At 41.4% G+C, this 24,326-nt stretch overlaps 1 protein-coding gene across 1 annotated transcript in view; it reads right to left on the bottom strand.

The window, feature by feature from the left end:
• Positions 1-21,655, bottom strand: part of TET2 (tet methylcytosine dioxygenase 2) — an 81,750-nt gene extending 60,095 nt beyond the window's left edge. The window contains exon 1 of the mRNA XM_060779142.2: positions 21,347-21,655. The gene's annotated coding sequence lies outside the window, so the exon portion shown is untranslated. The remainder of the gene's footprint in view (positions 1-21,346) is intronic.
• Between the last annotated feature and the right edge of the window lie 2,671 nt (positions 21,656-24,326).

The raw sequence follows: 24,326 nt of genomic DNA, 5'->3' as shown, positions 1-24,326 counted from the left end.
ATAATGTAGAAACAACTTGAAGTCACCCCATCGGTTTCCCTGTCTTTCTTCTTAAATAGCCAACAACACTGGGTATTATCATAAAATCATAGAGTTGCAAGAGACCTCGTGGGCCATCCAGTCCAACCCCCTGCCAAGAAGCAAGAAAATCGCATTCAAAGCACCCCCGACAGATGGCCATCCAGTCTCTGTTTAAAAGCCTCCAAAGAAGGAGTCTCCTCCACCACACTCCAAGGCAGAGAGTTCCACTGCTGAACTGCTCTCACAGCCAGGAAGTTCTTCCTAATGTTCAGGTAGAATCTCCTTGCTTATCTCTCATCCAAATACTAACCAAAGCTAATCCTGCTTCACTTCCAAGATCAATGGTCCTCTGGTTAGTGATGAACTACCAGCACTATTTTGTAAGGCACTGATGGGAACTTGAATCCAACAACCTCAAAAGGAGTTGAAAAAGCAAGAAATCCAGAGCCTTTATTGCTTTATACTGTAAATGGCTATCCCAATTCAAATAACAGCGAGCTTACAAAGTGTTAGCAAGCATTTTGCTTCAGTAACATCCAGTACAGGCAAGTTCCTATGGTTTGTTCCATTGTCTTTCTTATCTAACATGCTGCAGTATTATTTTTGATATTTCCCTTTCCTCAGATGTATCATCAAACCCGTCTTCTGATCGTTCATGAGGCAGGGACTGCTTTCTGCCTTGACCCTCTGAAAGGAGCTGCGTAAGCAAAAAGCACTACTCTACCCCCAGAACTTTGATCAAAGACCAGCAAAGGGACCCCCTTTTGAAATTTGCCTTCCTGTCTTTGAAATAAGGTTATCTAAGTAGATATTCTTTTTCAGGGAGTCGTACGCACAGCTTCTTAAGGACTAATCCAAAATGCTCAAGCTGCAGAGAACTTCAGAAAGAAGAGGTTTAGAGCATAGACTGCTCTGTTCCAAAAGAGAAGCTCAAAGCAAATATGTGTTTGAGGCATGGGTGCTTTTGCTTACAGTAAAAGCAACTCAAAGGTCCATGTGTACCAAAGGGGGTAGCTGTGCCATCCTACCATGCCTTGATGCATTTCCAAGCAACATTTGTCTACAGTTTTATATCAGAGCAGTGCCCTCAACTTCCTAAGATCCATTTTTGTTAAAGCTATAGTTAGGCATCCACTCAGCTTTAGGTGTGGCTTTTTGCTAAACCTGCTGGACAGGATTTCTTTTTCTTTTCGCTGTTTAGACGACAAGCCCATGACAGCGTCTGTATTTATTCTGAGATAATAATCTAAACTGACACACAGAATTGGCCTATCTGGAGAAGGCAGCAAAGCTAAACTGTTCCTTTTAATTTCCTATCATTTCTCTCACATCCTGTTCTTCAAAAATTAAATTTGTGGAATTTAACTCACAGATCTTTAATACCCTCCAAAAAGCCTTATGGAAGATGAGTGCAGATGAGATGATCCCCATAAGCATTCACTCTTTGGTATCTGCATATGAAATATAATGAGACAATCACAACATTCAACTGCAGATGAGGACTCCTCTGAAGGATTGCCCCTCCATTCATGTGAATGAACAACACACACACAAAAGAAGAAATCATATCCATTCTTTCTGATACACTGTTTTTCTACATGCAGGAAACTTTTTCCATAGAGAAACCTCCAAACCTCCAATTTCCTCCATTCCATGTAGTCTGAAATTCTGAAATTCATGTGTTGCCTAATCAATTAACTGAAATAGGAATAAGGTCTAGATATATAATATATAAAAAGCATAATTTTTCCCAAAATATGACACACACACACACACACAAAGACCTTGATAGATCTTTTGAAGAGATGTGAACTTGCTGGAATTCTTGAGGGTCTGGACAGAAGTTTGGAAAAGTCATAGAATCATAGATTTGGAAGAAACCTCATGGGTCGAGTCCAACCCACTGCCAAGAAGCAGGAAAAGCACATTCAAAGCACCCCCGACAGATAGCCATCCAGACTCTGTTTAAAAGCCTCCAAAGAAGGAGCCTCCACCACACTCTGTGGCAGAGAGTTCCACTGCTGAACAGCTCTCACAGTCCAGGAAGTTCTTCCTAATATTCTGGTGGAGTCTCCTTTCCTGTAGTTTGAAGACATTGTTCCATTGCGTACTAGTCTACAGGGCAGCAGAAAACAAGCTTGCTCCCTCCTCTCTAGGACTTCCCCTCACATATTTATACATGGCCATCATGTCTCCTCTCAGCCTTCTCATTTTTTTGGACAACTCTCAGAAATCCCAGAGGTTCTGAGAGCTGTCATCCAAAACTAGTTGTCCAACCTCTGCTCTAGATGATGTCCTTCAAGACAAGTTTGCTACATTACCTGTAATCATGAGCCAACACAGGATAGAAGGGCAGAAAGGCCCTTTCATTTGAACCAAATGGAAGTCTGATACTTTTAGAAATATGATGGCACCTCGTATGAATTAAAACTAAAACTAAAGCATTGCCTTTTAAAAATATTTTGTCATTGGGTATACATTTCAGGAGTTTGGTCACATGCTGAACTTCTGCTCAGAAGTTAAATGAGGCTTACTTTCAAGCAAAGGATTGCAACCTCAATTGTTTTGCTTCCTGTTTATTTGCTGTTCTTGATACATATAACATCCACAAACATGACACAACTGCTTTAAACAAATTTATTACTGTGTAAAGGACTGAACTTGTTCCAGTCCTTCAAACTAACCCTTAAAAGGTAATCAGAATACTGTCTGTAATGATTTAAAGCAATATTTTAAAAAGCATTTCGTGCTTATAAAGGACTTGTATGGTGCTGTGCAGCTTTTCAAATGAGCTAACCACAATGAAGTGGCAAAGATTAGTTGGCTACTGGTTATTTGATATCTATGAAGCAGCAACTAAAACAAGCAAGCAGCCAACTCAATTTTAGCAGATGATCTAATATTACCAGCCTAGATTCTGTTCCAAAGTTTACATAAATTTAGATACCCTGACCTTAACAAACCGGTGGGGAGACAATGATATGACAATTTTTGCTAAGCTGTACAGCCTGAATTACTGAAATGTATGCAATATGTCAAGGGCATTTCAGGCTGTGGATTTTTCAAATATTTTGTTCTTGGATATTTTCAAACTTCTGATAGCACAGGCCCCATTGTGTCCCAAAGCTCTACTTTCATAATGTGTAAGAAACAAAGGTTTCTCCTTACTTCATATTCTAAAACCTTTTTTGACCAGGGACCACTTGACCAGGGACCACTTTGACCAGGGACCACTCACCAATGCCAGTACCAAAAGGGCTAGGAATCATTATTTGGTCAACTTTATATTCAGTTTGGTTATTTGGGGCTCTGAATCAGAAAACTGTATTGGATAGACCATATCAGCTCTAGTTTCTGATACAGAACATATGGCATCCAGTAGTCACCATATGCTTGCCCACAGAAAACCATATTTAATCAGCCTCAGCACTATAAGAGGGTTTCATGAGACCAGTCACTTTTGTTGCAACGGTGTAGTAACACTGAGGCCATGGAGCATACAGTATTTTAGTTCATGGACCACAGGTTGGGAACCAGTGTTCTAAAATAACTATGCTATAAAAGATTATGTCAGAACAGAGTCAACCTGTTGACTTCTGATTTCAAGAATGCTTTGCTTTGACCATGGCTACTTTAGCAATGGGCAAATGTCCCGTGAATTGTGCTAATTTTCCTCTTTTCTGCAGCAGTGAACTTTGAGCTCTTGCTTAAAAGGTAGTCTCCTTCTCTTTGGTCATTATATATTAATCTTAATACATAAGTGGATAATATTATACAATTCAATTGTTTCATGCCTGCAGGTCTCCAAGTGTTGTTGAATTACAAATTTCAGAAAATCCACAATAAGAAAGTAATTGTTTTTAATCATTTGCTGAAATTCCATCTCCATATTGTTTAAAATAAGAATCACAATATATTTAAGAAGGGGAAAAATCTTATCCTGTTATAAATTAGGCACCTGTAACCAAACCTTTAAAAACAACACATCTACCTTTCTAGCACTGGCATGGCATGTATGCAAAAGTAATATATGGCAAACTGGTTGGCATAATTTTAAAAGGTTCAACATGTTCTCACATAATTAACTATATAATACTATGTCATTGCCACTGTGGCATTTGATAATCACGACTGATCTTGCATAAAGATAAATCACACCGCATGCTAGAAAACTAGCCACTTTTGGATATATCTACAGCATAGAATTAATGCAGCTTGAAACCAAACTTTAACTGCCATAGCTCAATGATATGGAATCAGAGAATAATAGAGTTCAAAGGAACCACATGGGCCATCTAGCCCAACCTCCTGCCATGTAGGAAGAGCACAATCGAAGCACCCCCGACAGATGGTGCAAATCATGGAAGTTGTAATTTTATACAGTATTCAGCCTTCACTGGTTCAGGAGTGCTGGTGCCTTACCAAATTACAACTTCCATATTCCAAAGTATTGATCCATGGCAGTTAAAGTGGTGTCAAACTACACTACAGATGCACCCTTCTTCATTCAGCCCATAACTTGGGTCAGCAATCACATTTTATATGTTTAATCTTTGGAGAAATGTCTTTCATGCTGCCTGTCACAAGTATCTTTAATTTCCAAAGTGCAATTTTAAAATTCAAGAATACAAGAAAATTCTTTCAGAAGAGTATACGTTTAAACACGGCTCCCTCTTATGTACCTTCTGATAATATTCAGTCATTAAAATATAGAAAGCTAATAGTGCTTAGAACTTGCCATTGGAGTAAGTATATTAAAACATTCCTGAAACATCTTCTCATTTTAATGAATGACTGCAAGAGAAAAGTCGTGTCCTTGGATACTCAATGTGCCTTTTCCTAGACAGCGTGTGCGTATTTCCCCTGCTGAACTGCTTCACTGAGTCTACGCCAACATCCGGGATCCAGGTCACTTTAGTTAGCCTGCTACAGCACTTGCTGTTACATAACTGCTCTCAGGAATTCTGGGATCATGTTTGTAAACACTACAGCCATGTGCGCGAAGCCACGTTGCGAGCCATCAGCATGGCTTGGAACTCCCGCTTTGGAGGTAAAACCTGGTACTAAGGTATTTGTCCTTCCAATGCATCCTTGCCGCATAAGATCAGCACGTTCCAATCTATTTCAGCTTGAAAAGCTTCCTCACCATGGCCGACAACAACAAACAATTAACACTACTGGGTATTTTCTTTCTTAAAACTTGACATTTTATTTCTTCTCCCAAAGAGTTCAAGGCAAGCAAGCTCCTCTGAATCCAGAACCCATGCTTTTCATGCTTATGCCCATTGTTTTAATAAGTAACTTAAACAGTATTGGAGAGAACCAATAGAAAACACCAAGGATAACACAGACATGGACATTATTTAGCATCACAAAACCAGTGACACAGGAGCAAACGCTTGATGTTTGTTCAGATATTTAATTATTTGTGACACTTTTAAAAAGCAGCCTAATAGAGCTGATATATAGAAGTACACATATACACAACCATCTCAGTTCATTCCTTCATTCCTTTTAAATACAATGACATAGCACAACTCAAGAGGTCTACTGTATTGCAGACATAATATGTTTCTCAAGTGTTCTGTCTATAAAGGTAAATGAATTTAGTGATAAATATTTATCCAAGAAGTACATGTGAAAAACATCTTGGAGTCCTTGTGGACAAGTTAAACATGAGCCAACAATGTCATGTGGTGGCAAAAAATGCCAATGGGATTTTGACCTGCATAAATAGGAGTCTAGTGTCTAGATCCAGGGAAGTCATGTTACCCCTCTTTTCTCCCTTGATCAGACCACACCTGGAATCACATGGTGTCCAAGTCTGGGCACCGCAGTTTAAGGGAGATGTTCACAAATTGGAATGTGTCCAGAGAAGATCAACTAAAATGATCAAGGGTCTGGAGAACAAGCCCTACGAGGAGTGGCTGAAAGAGCTGGGCATGTTTAGCCTGCAGAAGAGAAGGCTGATAGTAGACATGATGAGGGCCATTGATCAAGATGTGAGGGGAAGCAATAGAGAGGAGGGAATAAGCTTTTTTTTTCCTGCCTTGGAGACTAGGACAAGGAATAACGGCTTCAGACTACAGGAAAGGTGATTCCACCTGAACATTAGGAAGAACTTCCTGGCTGTGAGAGCGGTTCACCAGTGGAACTCTCTGTCTTGGAGTGTGGTGGAGGAGCCTTTTAAACCTAGGCTGGATGGCCATCTGTTGAGGGTGCTTTGAATGCAATTTTCCTGCTCCTTGGCAGGGGGCTGGATTGGATGGCCCACGAGGTCTCTTCCAACTCTATGATTCTATGTGCAGCAAGGCAGAAATCCTAATTTTTTAAAAAATACATTATTGCCTTCTTTGTGAAATCCTTGACATTTTATTTGAATCAAGTACAGATGTCCTCGTCTTTTTTCTGAGCAATATATACACCCACATCTGATTTATAATTTCTATACCCAATCTTTCATTAGATACTGACATTTTCTATATGTTAATTTACTCTCTCACACAAGCATGTCCATGACATACTATGAATTATAATCAGTGTGATTCTTTTCCTTTGTTTAAAAAACAACTTCATGCCCCTGCCAATCCCTTTGAAATGCAGCTGTGGACCTCATTTACTTCTGACCTTTACTGTAAGAGCCGAGAATAGGTTGGAGTTAAAATGTTACTAAGCCTTGCTGAGCTTGCATTTCTTCAGATCATTTTAAGCCAGGAATAATAAGGAAAATACACAGTTCCCACCCAAAATCAAAACAAAAGGAGAACCTTGGGAAATACAAGCTCTTTGAAGACTACGATCTTTCCCTTTTGCAACAAAAGGCAAGGCGTTCTTAAAACTGTGTGCAGCCCCCTACCATTTTGAAACAAAATATTAAGACTATTAGTTTTTTGTTCATTTGGAGGAGGAGAAAAGACACAAGTAACAAGGCAGGACTAGAAAGTAAACATGCTAAGGATTGCGACTCATGAGTCTTCATACACACACACATACACTATGTACACATATGAATGCAGGAGAAAGCATCGGTGTGGTAGCTATGTGTTGGCTGAGGCATAAATGCTCTGGAAGTGCAACATGAAATGTATATGGCAAATTGAGTCAAGGTTATTACCATCTGTGACTTTCCATTTTAGCCTATGACAGCATGATCTTTTTAAAATAGCTATGGTCTTGCAGTAGTCTGATCAGTTATCCAAACATCTCAGCCAGCAAAATTCACACTTAACTTCAAGGAAAAATAAGAAATTCACCATGACAGTGACAAGTCTAGCAAATCTGAAAAAAGATGAAATTATAGACCACAATCCTCGGGAGCCAAACCATCCCAACACTATTTCCTTCACTGGGTTTTATGCAGCTTAACTAGATACAGGATTGCAGCCTTCTTTTTGTGCTGTTTAGATTACTCAAAACAGTAGAATCTAAAAACAGAGGCTTGCATGTGTTCGTAACTGCCTACATACTCTCTAGTTGCCATTTTTGCAAGCACAGACTAAAACATACTCCCTATGGCACACAAACTCTTAGTTTGCACTGCCCAGTTCCAGTTCTTCCTTGAGCGGTGGAGTTTCTATTTTTGGTTCACCACAGATGACCTTGCTGGAAGCTACAGAAATAAAAGTCATCAAAACAAAAGAAGGTTTTTGAAAAGGAAAGGCCAAAAAAAAAGAAGGGAAAAAAGAACTCTTGGAATACTCTAACTAGTTGTAATAAGGAAATGGTGGCTGTGAGCAAGAGTAAAATATGAAGTGGAAACGTAGACCGCGATGGACTAGCGCTGCTGAGTTGTGAAATGCTGTACCCGCTTGTTATGCAACAACTCTTGGGAATTCTGGGAGGTGTTTGTAAACAGTGCGGCCATGTGCGCAATGTCCACGTGGGAGCTTGACTGGCTGGATCTGTGGAAACGCTGAATGAAGAAAAGGCGACCGGCAATAAAGTGAAAGCACCTTGCAACTACTAATCTCTCCGTCTGACTAGAAAGGTCAATGTTGCAAAATGTGTGTATACTCTATCATGATAAAATACATTTTCTATAGTAATTAATTCTTCCTAGATTCCAAACATGCACCAAATGTCAGACAGCATTCAAGAAACCACAATTAAGTCTATTATTGATATACTTTGAATATAAATTGTTGGAAGATCTAATAAAAGCACACACATAGAAAAAGAAGCACGAAAATTCAAGCACTGTCCTTCTAAAGAGAACATTAAGAGGTATATCAGGCAGGGGCAAACTTTGGTCCTCCAGGTGTTTTGTACTTCAATTCCCACCATTCCTAGCAGCCAATAGCCTATTGGCTGCTAGGAATGTTGGGAGTTGAAGTCCAAAACACCTGGAGGACCAAAGTTTGCCCATGCCTGAGGTATATGGATGGCAGTATTTATTCCCAACCCGTATAAAACTGTTCACCTATATACAATACATTATTTTCATTCTCTACTCCAAGAAATGGACTTGAGTTAAAAAAAACTTCACATATTATACTTGGATACAAGTTCAATCTAACAGGACAATACAAAGAAACATAATTTGCCAACTAAGGCTGAAAAATTTACAGGACCTTCCAACAAATAAGCAACAAAAAGGGCCTAGAGATGCTAAATCTGATCTAATTGCAGTAGAGTCTTGTGTATCCAACATAAATTGGTGGGCAGAACGTTGGATAAGTTAAAATATTGGATAATAAGGAGGAATTAAGGAAAAGCCTGTTAAACATCAAATTACATTATGATTTTACAAATTAAGCAGCAAAATATCATGTTTTACAACAAATCAACAGAAAAATCAGTTCAATACATTTTAATGTTATGTAGCAATTACTGTATTTAGGAATTTAGCACCAAAACATCACAATGTATTGAAACAGCAGTGGTTCCGAGCAGGAGGCAGACTGTGTTGGATAATATAGAACGTTGGATGAGTGAAAGTTGGATAAGTGAGACTCTACTGTAATAAGAAGCATGAGCACATCAAAGTAATTCATACCTAAGTTTCAGAACACAAAGTTCAGACGAAGGAACTAGAGTGCCTCATTTGTCGAAGTGACATGATACACCTTATTCTCTTACTGTTATTTTTAATTTTAGTTACTTCATAGAGCAAAGATTCTTGACAGAGGTATGAAGAAATACTGGCACTGACACAAAAATGCAGGCTGGAATGAGCTTCTCTTTTAAAAAAGAATCTGGTGCTCTTCTGATTTTTGTGATTAAAAAACTAAGGTCCACAACAGCCTTCCCTGTAAAATGCAGAATATTTTGGATTATTCAATGAAAGATTTTTAAAAGTTTAAGAGCTAAAATGGAATTTTAGTTTTAAGACATAAGAACTGTTCCCTTGACACCAAAGATCAGGAATAACTAATATGGTTTAAAAAATTAACCAAGTCCACTTCTGATTGTTAAATACTTAACAATACTAATAATGTAGTTACTCTGAACTAAGTCTCATTTAGCTCAATGCTACTTATTTCCAAGTATTCAGGTACAGATTTATAATCCTAGGCATTAGCCCATAGATGGGTGACATGAGAGAAGCCTCCCCGCAGGATCGTAATACATGCAGGCGTCCCCTGAGCAATGTCTTTGTAGACAGCTGATTCTCTCACACTAGAAGCGACTTGCAGGAGCCTCAATTCACTTCTGACATGATAAATAAAAATAAACCATAGACACCTGTAATAAAATGTCTGTGGTTAATACATGGTACCTACAGAAATATGGGTTTAATCTTGTACGCACATACTTTGGAGTAAGCAGCTTAAATTTTATTAGGTATTTACAGACATCTATAATAAGATGCCTATGGGTAACCCACAAAATTTTCAAGTCCATTCTGGACTTGATGTCTTTTGTGGACAATCCGTTCTTCAACAGGCTCCTAAGTCCATTAAAATCCTTCATGCCTCAATTGAACAGTTATAGTCTTACAACACTTCAACATGTTCGTTTTCTTCAATGATTATAGATTCTAAGCACCAAACAAGCCAACTTATCTAATCTACAACATCCTCCTATCATCCAAATACAGAAGAGTCCCGCTTATCCAACCTTTGCTCATCCAAGGTTCTGTATTATCCAACGCAATCTGCCTCCGGCCCAGATTCACAACTGTTTCAATACATTGTGATGTTTTGGTGCTAAATTCATAAAAACAGTAAGGACTACATAACGTTACCATGTACTGAACTGCTTTTTCCGTCGATTTGTTGTAAAACATGATGTTTTTGTGCTTAATTTGTAAAATCATAATGCAATTTGATGTTTAATAGGCTTTTCCTTAATCCCTCCTTATTATCCAAACTTTTTAATTATCCAACATTCTGCTGACCCATTTATGTTGGATAAGTGAGACTCTACTGTATAGGAGCAAATTTAGCTTTCAAACAAAGCTAGCAATAGTAGTTCCAAGTCAAAATTCCAGTAATACTGAGTCTCTCTTCTGTTATTTCACTTAGATTTCAGCATCTATCATTACTGAGGAAGTGGAGAGTTAGAGGTGGCCTAAGTGCAAATATTTGCCCCTTTGAAATTCAGAGCTTAGAAGCAAAACTCAGCTTATTTGAAAATTATATAAAAATAATAGAGCTCAAATGGTCTATAATATATTCCCTATAATTCTATTATGGAGAAAGTTGTTTTTTCTACATATCGCTATTGGCCATCTCTCCAGCATGCTTGACACTACTCTCCTCTCTAAAGAGCCATAACACCTGGATGCCCTATTATCACTCTGATCTGCTGCAGGGTTATAAGTGCTGACCCTCCAAATACCCCTGCTTATTTGAGATGGTTGATGCCCAGTGAAGAATGCTGTTATATTACAGCTGCTTTAAACAATAAAGCTATCAGGTAGAAAATATACATAAAATTAATGTTCTTTTGTCAGCAAGCATACATCACTTTGAATATTTTAGGACACTTGTCAGCATTTCTATAAACAAGATGAGCATCAAAGCCTACACCTACCAATATCAATACAGTGTTTCACAGCAACATCATGAAACTCTCCCCCCAAAACCCTATTGCATAGGCAAAAGGCAACCTCAGGTAAGGATGGTAACAATCAAAACCTAAACAGAGGTTTTATGATCACACAAGGCAATTCTTGCATATTCAATGTGAATTTTGAATGCAGATGATAATTAAGAATGCTAATGTATGCAGTGTTGTTGTAAGTCTTCAAGTCATTTCTGAGTTATAGTGATCCTAAGGCAAACCTATAATAGGGTTTTTCTTTGCAAGATTTGTTCAGCAGAGGTTTTTCTTTGCCTTCTTTTGAGGCTGAGAGAATGTGACTTGCCCAAAATCACCCAGATTCAAACGCATGTGTTGGATTCAAACAGTCCAATGCTCAAATTACCACACCACATTGACTCTCAAAATAATGCATTATGTATTAAAATAGTAATGAGAAACAACAGCCCTAAATTTAGTTAGTCCTAAATCTATTTCATAAAGATATATTCTACATAGGTCAGCAAAAATGGATTGCTTTTACCTGCAGTTCAGATTAAAATTACAATGAAGCTATGGCAGAGGAGTACAAATCCCTCTTTATTTTCTCTCCAGACTGATGTTTCATCTCTGATTCAGACTGCAGTCAGTTTTTTATGATTCATAATGCATCCCACTGCGTTTCAAAACCAGCAGATCAAGCAAATAGCCTTTCCAGATGATGTCACAACACTCAGAATTGGCAAAATGCTTTCACAGCAATCAGAAAGCAGAACTAAATCAATACTTTATCTTGTGTGGCACAATATAATTGCTGGTTGTGATACTAGCACTGATTTTTGGGATACCTACAAATTCTTTTTTGAAACTTGTATCTTAGAAAGGATTCAAAAGTAGCTAAGGGGCAGAAACAAAACAAGCCAGGCAGACAAGCCAAATTGAGATGATTTTCAATTTGCAATAACATTTATCAGTAGTAGCACAGATCACTGTTTAAGATTGTGCTGCAGAAAATCTCACCTTGGTGTGAGAATCCTGTGGCCTTTTAGATGCTATTGTACTGAAAGCCCCAGAACAAGTAGACAACATGGCCCATGATGAAGATTTAATACCACATACTTCCTATCATAATCTAATGCATCTCTGATTACATTGATGATTCATGTGTAGCAGGATGTTGGATTGGGTGGCTCTGGTGGTCTCTTCCAACTTTATGAGCTTTCCTTTCTTATTGCCTTCAGCATTTAGTAGTCAATGAGACTACTTACAGGCATATTAAACTGTACTGGGTATTAGCTTTTGATGCAAGATTAATTCATGAGAGATAAGTCATATATTTCAGAAGAAGAAACAGGAAAAACCATCTTGAAATTCATGAGGCCTCTATTAGTCAATAGATGAATTGAAGAAACAAATATGGGCATCAAACTCCAGGCCTTATGTTCACAATGAAGGTGTGGTGGAATTCTATGGTGAAGCTTTAAATGGGCACTTACAAGCTCAGAACTCCTTGAAGGATGGGTGGTGTAATAAATTTTAAGAATCTATGTTAATAGTATCATTAATACCATAAACCTGCTGGTGTGGAAGTTTTCCTGAGCATAGAAATGTATACTCTGGGAGTGGCTCAGGACCTTCAGTATGCTGCCAGAAATTGAAGTTGCAACAGTGGTGCCTTAGGCCTTTTATTAATTCTGCTTGGTGACACAGCTATACAACTGGAACTGGTGACTACCAGTCATCTCTCGATAACCTCAGTTTGAAATAGTCAACATTAACTATTTAGACATTTCAACTAGAGCACAAGTCTACCTTTTCCTAGATGCAGGTAACTGGAACTACATGAGCATGCCAGTATGCTAATCATTGGCTATGATTGCTAGGAAAATTGGTCTCTACAGTCTAACAATTTATGAAAAGCCATATTTTGACCACTCCAATCTGATGGCTAAGATTCTTCTGGTTCATGTTGTGTTGAGTAAACCACCAGAAAAATGAAGTTCAGCATCCAGGGAATATAGGTAGATATTTTCAGTGACTTCTCCTTATCTGCAGAATTCTGCCACCCAAAGATACACAAAGACTAGAGCAACATCCAGAAGTGGCAGCATTTGCCTTTATTTTATATAGTTGTTTTGGTCCATGGGTAGTATAATTTGGAATATCATTTTAGCCACTATATTCATATTGCTAAGCAATTTTAGGGATATTGTATTCTGGTATGTTTGAAGCTATCTTAGTGACAAGACATTTTGATCAATATTGCCAGAGTCTGGCAATATATTTGTGTTCATTGACCACACCTGCTTTTTTATATTTCTTGGAAGCTCAACACAGACTGCAATGTGACAGAACACAGACCAGCACTTCTTTATAGGCTACTACCTGAAGTAGCACTGCTAAAGGCTGCAAATCCATGAAGAACGATATACATGCAAACACACAGTTCTCCTTTAGAACTGTTTCTGATTAGTTAGAATTAATCTTGATTGTGATCTTGATTATGATATTCTGAATTATGATATTCACATAAAGGACATTTGAAAAGGGATAAATTGTGAAAATATTTTCTGTACTTGTTTTATCTATTCTATATATCTATATCTATATCTATAAAGTAATAAAAGTAAATGTTTGTTTGTATGTGTGTGTGTACGTTTGTGGGCAGCAATGTATTTTTCTGGCTGGGGCTCTGATTTCCATGGAACACTATGACCCCTACAAAAGATGGACCTGGACCAAACTTAGCACACAGACTCCCCATGACCCACTTTATGTCCTGGTGCAGTTTGAGGCAGGGCAGATCACGAATGATGGGATTTATAGGCCCTTCACCCACTTACAGAGAAACTATGTCCCTCATCGACAATGTTCTGGGACCAAACTTGGGACACAGATCCCCTCCCCAAATGACCCATTTTATATGGACCCTGGATGATGGGATTTGCAGTACCAAGTTAATAAAAATAAGAAGAATGTCCGTTACAGTACATTTTCATCAACAGTTTATTCTTACTAGAGTTTACCAAGGATAAGTCACCACTGTTGTTAGAATATACTTCTACTATGGGCATAAGCTACCATGTGAAGAATTATTTCTCAAAATTTCAGCAGCAATTCTGTCAGTCTAGAACTATGCACAGCACATGTTCTATGGGATTTGAAGATAAGTTGCAACCATTCTCCAAGAGACATTCCTCATGATAAGAGGCAGCAAAAATGAAGACGATTCCTGCCTTAATGATATATTTAGCATACACTATAGCCTATAGAACAGGTGGAGAAGTTCCAGCCCTCCAGGTAGTTGGACTGAAATGTTTGCACTGATTGAGGAATGCTGGGACCTGGGGTCAAACAACATCTAGAAGGCCGCAGTTCATTTACCCCTGGCCTCATGCAATGAGGCACAATCTTTTTCAAGAAGTGCTTCTTTCGCTGATATGAGGAACCAACAACTCCCATATCCCAGTATGCCAGGAACTGCTATTCTATTTGTGCCCATTGGCTAGAATGGTTTCTTTCACCCATCAAAGCCCTCCAGAGCAGTGTTTCTCTGTTTTGCACTTCTGCTCCCAGAAACTCCAGCTAGCTTACCAGCAGTTAGGAATTGTGGGAGCTGAAGTCTAAAATATCTGGAGGAGCAGAGTGTGAGAAACTCTGCTCCAGAGACTGATAGCCAGTAGCTCAGAGACCCACTCCTCTGCTTGAATAGTAACACTTTAAAGCACAGGATAACAAATCAGAAGTCACACACAGCATTGATGTGGCCATAGATGGCTGCAGACATAAACCTACTAATTAAAATGGCATAGATACTCCTCATCAGGCCTCTCTCTTACTTCCCCACCAATTTCAACTATTGCCACGAGGTCAGTGTTTCTTCACAATTAGAAATCACAAGCAAAAAGATATCTCAGCACAGATCATTGGAGGAGGACGACCTCACCCCACCTCCAGTGATTCATTACTATCAGCAGGATTGCTCACGGAAGGTTGATGCTTTCACAACTTCTAAAATTCAGTGAGCTTGATGGATGTTGCTGTCTCAGTGCTGTTAAAAGTTATGTTAGAACATCCTTTTTAAACCAGCTTGTGATGAACTATCTGGCATACCCAACCAGCCAGCACAAGTTGTGCACTCCTGCCCTGGAGATAGTGAAGATAATAGTGTCATTGTAGATACTGAGATATCTGTTTTGTTCTCACAAACAGATATAATGACTTGGAATGTGCAAATATTACTGGTGAGAATGTGTATGTGTCTATTTTTCTTTAAAAGTTGTACAAGTTCAGAGCGTTGAGGAATCTGAGCTGTTAGGCTCAAAAATTAACCCTCAGTTGGGATGATTCCACCATAAAACTAGCAAAGTTCCAAAAGTAAACTTCATAACCAGCAGAAACTTATGTGTGGTGAGCTGGGATGGACTTCTATTCCATAGGATGGCACAGGATTGCAAAGTCAGAAATACATTCTTGAAAGAAAATGTCTTTCAGCTAACTAGCTTACCATCTCATCTTCAAAAGGAGGCTTATTTATTTTATTTATCGTATCAGGAGCAAACCAAGGGTACAGTTGTGTTCTAAAGGGAAAAAGTCCATGCAGCTACATTTTGCCTAGAAGGAGGCAAAATGTACCCTTACTGGAAGGAAGAAAAAGCAGAAGACACCGGAAAATGGTGGAGAGACCACATGGTCAACCCATGGCAAATAAAACTTCAGGAGGAAGTTCCCTCACAGAATTCCATGAGGTCATCCTCTCATTGCAGTTGGATTAAATAGTCAGATGTTAAGTTAGACTATACATGCTTATGTAGCTCCGCAAATCTCACTTTTTATTAGATATGCGGAGTTGTGCTGTCAGTTCATATAAGTACAGTGGGTTATTCTGAATGCATCTCACAGTGCCACAAAGGAAGTACAGTAACCTGAAGGGGTGGAGGATGAGAGCATGGGAGGGGAGCAGGATATTAAGTGTCTCAGCAGAGTAACTATTTGGGTCCATTGTAACAAAACAATTCACGTGGCCACCTACAAGCTTATGTTTCTGAAAGCCTGACCACAAATATACTTTTAGAAAAGGATACCTAAACTTTCCTCACTTTTAATTGGTTTGGCAGGAATAATATGCAAATTTTTAAGGTTAATTCTAAAGGGAATTTCAGTGGTACTAGTGATATTTTAAAAAACCAAGTGCACTAGGGCCCTTTCAATAATTTCTGACTTATTGTGACCCTATCACAGAGTTTTCTTGGCCAAATTTATTTGTAGGGATTGCTTTTGCCTTCCTCCTAGATGGAGAGACTTTCAATGGTCACTCAGTGGGTTTCTATGGCCAATACATGAATTAAGTAATGCATGAAGTAGATATTCAAACCCTGGTCTACAGAGTCCAAGTCCAACACCCAAACCAGCACACCTTGCTGGTAGTATGTGTTGGGTTTCACTTGATTCCCAACAGTATGATCCTAAGTATGTTTATTTAGAAGTCACCCAATTTTGCCATTGTGATACCTAAATAAATCTCTCTCCCATAAATATTAACTGACCACAGAGCAAACCAATATCCCAACAAGACAAGAGCAACAAAATCTGGGGCAGGAACCAATACAACGGCAAAGTCGGTTAAGACTTTGTTATATGACATATCAGTCATATCTTGGATTTATTATTTTTTTCCTTTTCTCAATATATGGACAAAAATTCAGTAAACAAAAGATTCTGAAACAAATACTAAGGTTCTTTATGTTTAGATAATGTTTTTCATTATTAGTTCTATATAGCAAGGCATGAAAGAGTCGAAATCTTTAATTGCACATATAATGATTTATCACATTGGGATGAAAGAAGAGTTTAAATGCTACTGATCTATACACACCTTACTCACTGTGCATCACTATTCTCCTAAACCAGGAATGGTAAACTTCGCCCCTCTGGGTGTTTTGGACTTCAATTCCCACAATTCCTAACAGCTAGTGGGCTGTTAGGAATTGTGGGAGTTGAAGTCCAAAATACCCAGAGGAGCAAAGTTTGCCCATGGCTGTTCTAAACACTACCTTTTGTCTTGAATATAGCCTCACTTTTAGGTACTTCTGTGGAGCGGTGTGCACATTCTTAACCCTAAAAGATTACTTGGTGGGTAACTTGTTATCCTCAAGATGCCATTTGACATCACACAGCATGCTTGACCACTTGTCATACCAGCTAGGCTGGAGTCCAGAACTCACCACAGCTTCTCCAAACCCTGTGTTATAGAAATGTGTCATGGGGCATATTTACAGATTGAAGGAAGAGTAAATAACAAACTTTATGAATCAGTGCTAGTTGTTTACTTCATTTCTTATAAGATTCCCACAAGACAGTGCACCTGGTCTAGATATAATTGTGTTTACCAACCTGAAGGCTAAAACAATAACCGAGAATTTAGGCTCCAAGCATACCACACTACATACAGTGAGTCTGAGAATTGTGTAGTCCTCCAGCTGTTGGAATGCAATTCCCACAGCACTGCCCATGAGGAAAGCTGAAGTTCAATCACACCTGAAATGCCAAATGTTCTCCAGCTCTGACATAGAAGGATACACACTGGTAACAAACTATGCATACCAGATCAATATGCCACTTAGCCGTTGGCTTAATAATTGGATTGGCCAGAGAATTGAGCAGTTAACTCCAACTGGACTGGCCGGATAATGTAGGTGCCAGTCAGTCGTTGGCTCTAGTTGAACTGGCCAGAGAATTGAGGTCACTGAATGCAAGTTATGCAGGAATAGAGTATTTATCCGCAACTAATCCCTGTACAGGTCTTCCAAGTGAAAAGGAAAATCCCTGCAACTGAATCTGTTACTACGCTTACCCTGTTATTAGTTTTTTGTTTACATTTTCTGTAACACCAGACCAGGTGCTCATAGCAACATATGGATACTCAACGTAAGGCTATGGAAGAAATACGCAAATCCCAAACTCTTTATGCAATAGTTTATATTTGTATTAATGCAGTCTTCATCTAGGAATGTGTTAAGCGGTGAATGGAAACAACATGTATATCTTTCTTTTCTTTTTTTCAGAAAGAGGAAGAACAATGTAACAAATAAGAAGTTCTTACAGTTTCACAAAAACTGCTGACATAACCAAGCACAGGAGAATGAATGACTATAGCCTAGGCATGGGCAAACCTGGGCCCTCTGGTGTTCTGGACTTCAACTCCCACCATTTCTAACAGCCTTGGGCCCTTTCCTCCCTCCCCCCAATCGCTTTGAGAGGAAAAAGGAAGGGGCCTGAGGCTGTTAAGGAATAGTGGAAGTCCAAAATGCCTAGAGGGATTAAGTTTGCCCATGACTGGGCTATAGCTTTTCACAAATGTTAAGAAAGATGCTGTAGCTTAGACACTTGGCCTCAGGGAAGAAATTTCAACAGGGAACAATCAGTCAGGCTTTGAAGCTGCAAGGTCATTAAATGCTAATCAAGGTGGCCAATTGCAACATTCACGCTTGCCTCAAGCAGACAAGAGTCTTTCTCCCACCCTGGACATTCCACAGATATATAAAACTTACTTTCCTCCTTTGCAACAGACCCTTCAACCTCTGAGGATGCCTGCCATAGATGTGAGGAAACGTCAGGAGAGAATGCTTCTGAAACATGGCTATACAGTCTGAAAAACTCACAGCAACTCAACAAGTAGTGTGTTTTGGATGGAGGTGGGGATCTAGTTGAAGCACACACTGGGTGTGAATTGCTTTGTCTTTTGATCATCCCCACAACTGAAGCTCATTCATGCTGCCTGACCATTAACACCCATCTGCCGAATTTGTTTTACAAATGAGCCCTGTTTTGTAGGCCACGTTCTCAGCTGAAAGTGCTATCACGGAATACACATGCAATTACACAAACCAATGTACAAACGCTCTGCTCAGGACTCCTCTCTCCAACGTCAGCCTGCCATTTAAATGCAAATACAATGGCCTCATTAGCTGGCAAACAACACCCACTGACCTTCTTTGAACAGAAGGAGAAAGACCTTGGTTCGTCTGCCTGGTTTAAATATCATTTCTAACCCACAGCAGCCACCAGAGTCCCTTCTTCGCCATGGCTTGCCATCTCAAGGTGTCAGGTTTTGTATGGGGAGAGGGTGGGAGAGGATTCAAAATGAGATCATTAGAGTGAATGTTTCAATGGAAGCCACCAGCTCCTCCCCCGCTTCCACTCTAAGCAAAAGGCACAAATCTATATTAATCGGTGGAGTAAAACTTGCTCAGATCTCCAAGAGGAAAAAAAGAGGATCTTTCTAAGGGCCCTTCTACACAGCCCTATATCCCAGAATATCAAGGCAGAAAATCCCACATTATCTGGGATATAGGACTGTGTGGAAGGGCCCTAAAAGCTCTCATTACTGTTCAAAACTAACTGGGGGGGGGGGGGTGAATTAGGGGATTATCTATCATTTCAGACAGGAAAACAAAACAAATGTGCATGGGACTCAAACCTACCCTACAGACGTTGTTTTAAAAGGTCCCTCATCGGGCCCAAAAGCAATTAAAAGGACATAAAGAGGAGCAGTTCTTCCCCCTCTCCATCCGCCGCCATGCATTGCGTGCCATAAAGCCATAATCATGGTGACAAAACAATGTAGTAATTATCATCCTGCATCCTGAGCAGAGAAAGGATGCTGTGATGCCAACCTCCTCTCCCATTTCTCCTTGTCTTCCTTAGGACTGGGCTTCAGTTTTCCTCAAGTCCGCTGACCTTGGAGTCCTCAAAAACTCCACCATCTGTGCCCCCTTCTCCCTCTCTCCCTGGGCCCTTCCACACAGCTATAAAACCCAGAATGTCAAGGCAGAAATCGCACAATATCTGTTTTGAACTGGGTTATCTGAGTCCACACTGCCATATATTCCAGTTCAAAGCAGAAAATGTGGGGTTTTATTCAGCTGTGTGGAAGGGGCCCCTTTCTCTCTCCCTCTGTGGCCTCCTCCTCCTCCTTTCGGACTGCGCCTGCCTTTGTGTCTGCTTGTCACTCACCTGGACGCCAAATGAGAGCTGATTCATGAAAAGCACAAAGCCAGAAACACATAAAGATGAACCCACCCCCTCCCCCAATCAGTCTCTCAGACAGCAATCTCTCCCTTTGCTCCAGCGAGACATAAAACTATGTCCTTCCAAGCAGCTTCTCCAAAAACTAAAGAGTTTGCTTTCCTCTCAAAGCTCCCAAACCTTCCGCCTCTCTCGGAAACTTTGGCTCAACTATTCTATTTTATTTATTAAAAGGGAACTAAATCCTACTTCCACCCAAAAGGAAAGAAAAGTGGAGGCACGTGTAGAAAGGAGCAGCTGCAAATTTAAAAAGCAGCTGAGGGGGAAGAAGGGGAAGGAGAAGGAAAGAATGGAGGAGGAGGAAGAGGAGGAAGCAGAAGAAGAGGAAGAGGAGGAGGAGGAAGAAGAAGAGAAGGAGGAAGACAAAAAAGAGGAGGAGGAGAAAGAAGAGGAGGAAGAGGAGGGAGAAGAAGTGAAGGAGAGGAAGAGGAAGGAAAAGAGGAGGAGGAGAAAGGAGAGGAAGAAGAGGAGGAGGAATAGTAAGAAGAGGAAGAAGGAGAAGGAAGAAGAAGAGGTGGGAGATTAGGAAGAAGAGGAAGGAGGAGGAGGAAGAATAAGAGGATGAGAAAGAAGAATCATTATTAGAGGAGGAGGAAGAAGAGGAGGAGAAAGAGGAAGAAGTGGAGGAGGAAGATGAAGAAGAGGAAGGAGGAGGAGGAGGAAAAGGAAGAAGGAGAGGAAGAAGGAGAAGGAAGAGGAAGAGGAAGAATTAGAGGAGGAAGAGGAAGAAAAAACAGAGGAGGAGGAAGAGGAGGAAGAAGTGAAGGGGGAGGAAGAGGAAGAAGAGGAGGAGGAAGAAGAGGAAAGAGGAGGAGGAGGAAAAGGAATAAGAAGAGGCGGAGGAAGAGGAAGAATTACAGGAGGAAGAAGAGGAAGAGGAAGGGGGGAGATTCAAGAGAGGGCAAACTTTCCAACGGGAAACTCTGGGGAAGGCAATAAACAACACCATTGACCCGAACCAAGTTGGGAACGAGAGGAAGAAGACAGGGAGAGCAAGCTGGGAGAGGAGCTCTCACACCAACGAAGAAGACAGGAAAAAAGGGAAAAGGTGGTGAAAGGGGGCGATCCAGAAAGATGTCTATTTGTCTGCCATGTTAGAGAAGCAGCTCCTCCTCGGTATTTCCCCTTTTCCTCGCCAACCCTGAAGAAGAGTTGCGTGGTGTGTGTTTTTTTGTTGTGTGGGTGAGAAGTAGTCCAAGGTGGAAGCAAAGGAAAAAGAGGGAAGAGAGAGAGAAAGGGACAGAAGTGGGGGAGAGAGAGAAAGCGCTCTGACCTCTCTCTGGGCCTGGGCCGCCCTCCTTTTCCTCCTCCTCCTCCGTCCGTCCGTCCGTCCGTCCGTCCGACGCGCAGGGCTCTGCCTCCTACCCAATCCTAAAGGGCAGCCATCTTGCTTCTTTCTGCTCCTTGACGAAAGCGGCGCGAGCCTTCCCCGCATCAATATTCATAAGGGCCCTTTTGACGTCTAATGGTGCTGCTGCTGCTGCCGCCTCGGCTTCTCCCTCGCTCGTTCTCGCGGGCGCGCTCCCGCGGCGGAGGACGTGACTGCCATGCGAACCCGCGCACATCGGGAGGTGGGGGAGGAAAGGGGGCGGGGCCAAGAGGGAGCCGGCGCTGTCAATCTCCGACCCTCCCTGGGCTGAGCAGGGATCTCCCACACAAAAGGTGGAGAAGCCGTCCATTCTTCATCATGCCTTGAAAGGGAGGGCTGTCAACACCTTCAGGGACTTTGGCTTTGCATACTGAAGCGTCTCCCCCTTTCATTCCATAGGCATGGGCAAACTTGGGCCTTGGAGGTGTTTTGGACTTCAACTCCCACCATTCCTAACAGACTCAGGCCCCTTCCTTTCCCCCCTCAGCCGCTTAAGCGGCTGAGGGGGGAAAGGAAGGGGCCTGAGGCTGTTAGGAATGGTGGGAGTTGAAGTCCAAAACACCTCCAAGGCCCAAGTTTGTATGTATACATAGAGATGGTGTAGAAAACGACACAGAGGAGTGAAAGCGTGCTCTTTTGATAATGTCTCGCCCGGGCTGGGGCTCCAGTAACGTGACCCGCTTTGCAGACAAAGGACTCGAAAGGAGGAGCTGTCAGTCTCCTTCGCCGAGGAGGAGGTTTCCTGGTGGGGAGGGTGGTCTGCGCATGCGCCGCCTCCTCCTCCTCCGCACGAAGCCCTTTAATTAGAAAAGGGTGCACAATGCGCCGTCCAGCCTCCCTCTCGCAAGGCCCTCCTCCTCTCCTCCCTCCCTCCGCCCGTATTTCCATAGGGAGTGTTTTCCTCGCCTCTCATTGGCTGGAAGCCTCTCCAAAGTGGGTCGCTCAAAGCTCTAAGTCAGTGTTTCTCAACCTTTCAATTGCCACGACCCCTTAATACAGTTCCTCGTGTTGTGGTGACTCCCAGCCATAACATTATTTTTGTTACTGGGTAATAGTATGAGAGCTGGGTTCTTCAATAGTGAAACACTCATCCTTATCCTAACCCTTGTTGTTCATTCGTTTAGTCGTTTCCGATTATTCATGACCTCATGGACCAGCCCCCACCAGAGCTCCCTGTCGGCCGTCACCACCCCCAGCTCCTTCAAAGTCAATCCAGTCACTTCCATCCATCTTGCCCTTCTCGCTGTCCAAGGCAGTCTCAGAACTTTCCTCCAACGCCACAGTTCAAAAGCATCGATCTTATCTTCCTTCGCTCAGCCTTCCCTATCGTCCAGCTCTCACGTCCGGAGGTGACTACAAGGAATACCATGGCTTTGACTATGCGGATCTTTGTTGCCAGTCTGATATCTCTACTCTTCACTATTTTATCGAGATTGGACATTGCTGATTTCCTGGCTGCAGTCTGCGTCTGCAGTAATCTTTGCACCTAGAAATACAAAGTTTGTCAGGGCCTCCACGTTTTCTCCCTCTATTTCCCAGTTGTCAATCATTCTTGTTGCCATAATCTTGGTTTTTTGGATGTTTAACTGCAACCCAGATTTTGCGCTTTCTTCTTTCACCGTAATTAGAAGGCTCCTCAGCTCCTCCTCACTTTCAACCCTAACCCTTAAGGTAAAGGTAAAGGTAGTCCCCTGACATTAAGTCCAGTCATGTCTGACTCTGGGGTGTGGTGCTCATCTCCATTTCTAAGCCGAAGAGCCAGCGTTGTCCGTAGACACCTCCAAGGTCATGTGGCCGGCATGACTGCATGGAGCGCTGTTACCTTCCCGCCGGAGCGGTACCTATTGATCTACTCACATTTGCATGTTTTCAAACTGCTAGGTTGGCAGAAGCTAGGGCTGATAGTGGAAGCTCACGCCGCTCCCCCGAATCAAACCTGCAACCTTTCGATCAACAGGCTCAGCAGCTCAGTGCTTTAACCCACTGCGCCACTGGGGGCTCCAACCCTAACCCTTACCTTATCCCAAATCCAAAACTTAAATTGTGCTGTCGCACGCTGGGCCTGTGCATAAGACTGTAGACAGGACATAAATTCCGTGTGCCCAACGGGACGCTGGGGCTGCCTCAGATTAAAGGCCCTTGGATTTCCTTAAAACAGAGTCTTTAGATTGCTTAAAGGTTCAACTATGTTCTTTATTTCTGAAAACAAACAGGTACTTTGAAGCTTTCTTAACAGTCTATTGGCTCTCTCAATCTTGTTCACTGGGAACAGGCACTATCTTCATAACTGTAACTAATGGGGAAATCCTTAACTTCTAATCTGGGCAGTCTGTCTTTGCCTCTGATGGCGTGGAGCCCCTACACCCAGTACCAACTGCTTCTGGCTTCCGCAAGTGACCCTTACCAAGCAGAGCTTTATAGACTTCCAGAGGAAAAGGAGTTCAGGTTTTGGTGATGGCTGGCTGAAGTCCCTCAGCAAAGGAGCTGTAAGGCTGTATGATCCTCGGCCAAGCTGTAGAAGATGAAGCTTTCTACAGGAGCTCTTGGTATTATGTCCTGCATGGAAAGCTTCTCTGTGTGGACTGAACCCAAACTGGCTCCTATTCCCTCCAAAACCCAAAAAAGGGGTGGGACCAAGGAACCTAACCCAAACCCTAAACCTTGCCCTAACCCTTACCCTAACCAAACCCTAACCCTACCTGTAAACCTAACCCAAATCTTAAACCTTGCCTTAACCCTTATGCTAACCCTAACCCTCACCCCAAACCAAACTGTAACCCTAACTGTAAACCTAACCTAAACCCGAAACCTTGCCCTAACCCTTACCCTAAGCATCCCCTCCTTTCTATCCTTCCTTCACTCACCCCGCTCTCACTCCACCCTC

Source organism: Anolis sagrei, chromosome 5 (genome assembly GCF_037176765.1).
Source record: "Anolis sagrei isolate rAnoSag1 chromosome 5, rAnoSag1.mat, whole genome shotgun sequence".
In the NCBI taxonomy this organism is placed as follows: domain Eukaryota; kingdom Metazoa; phylum Chordata; class Lepidosauria; order Squamata; family Dactyloidae; genus Anolis; species Anolis sagrei.
The sequence above is the reverse complement of the archived record's forward strand: the minus strand, read 5'-3'. Positions and strand labels throughout refer to the sequence as shown.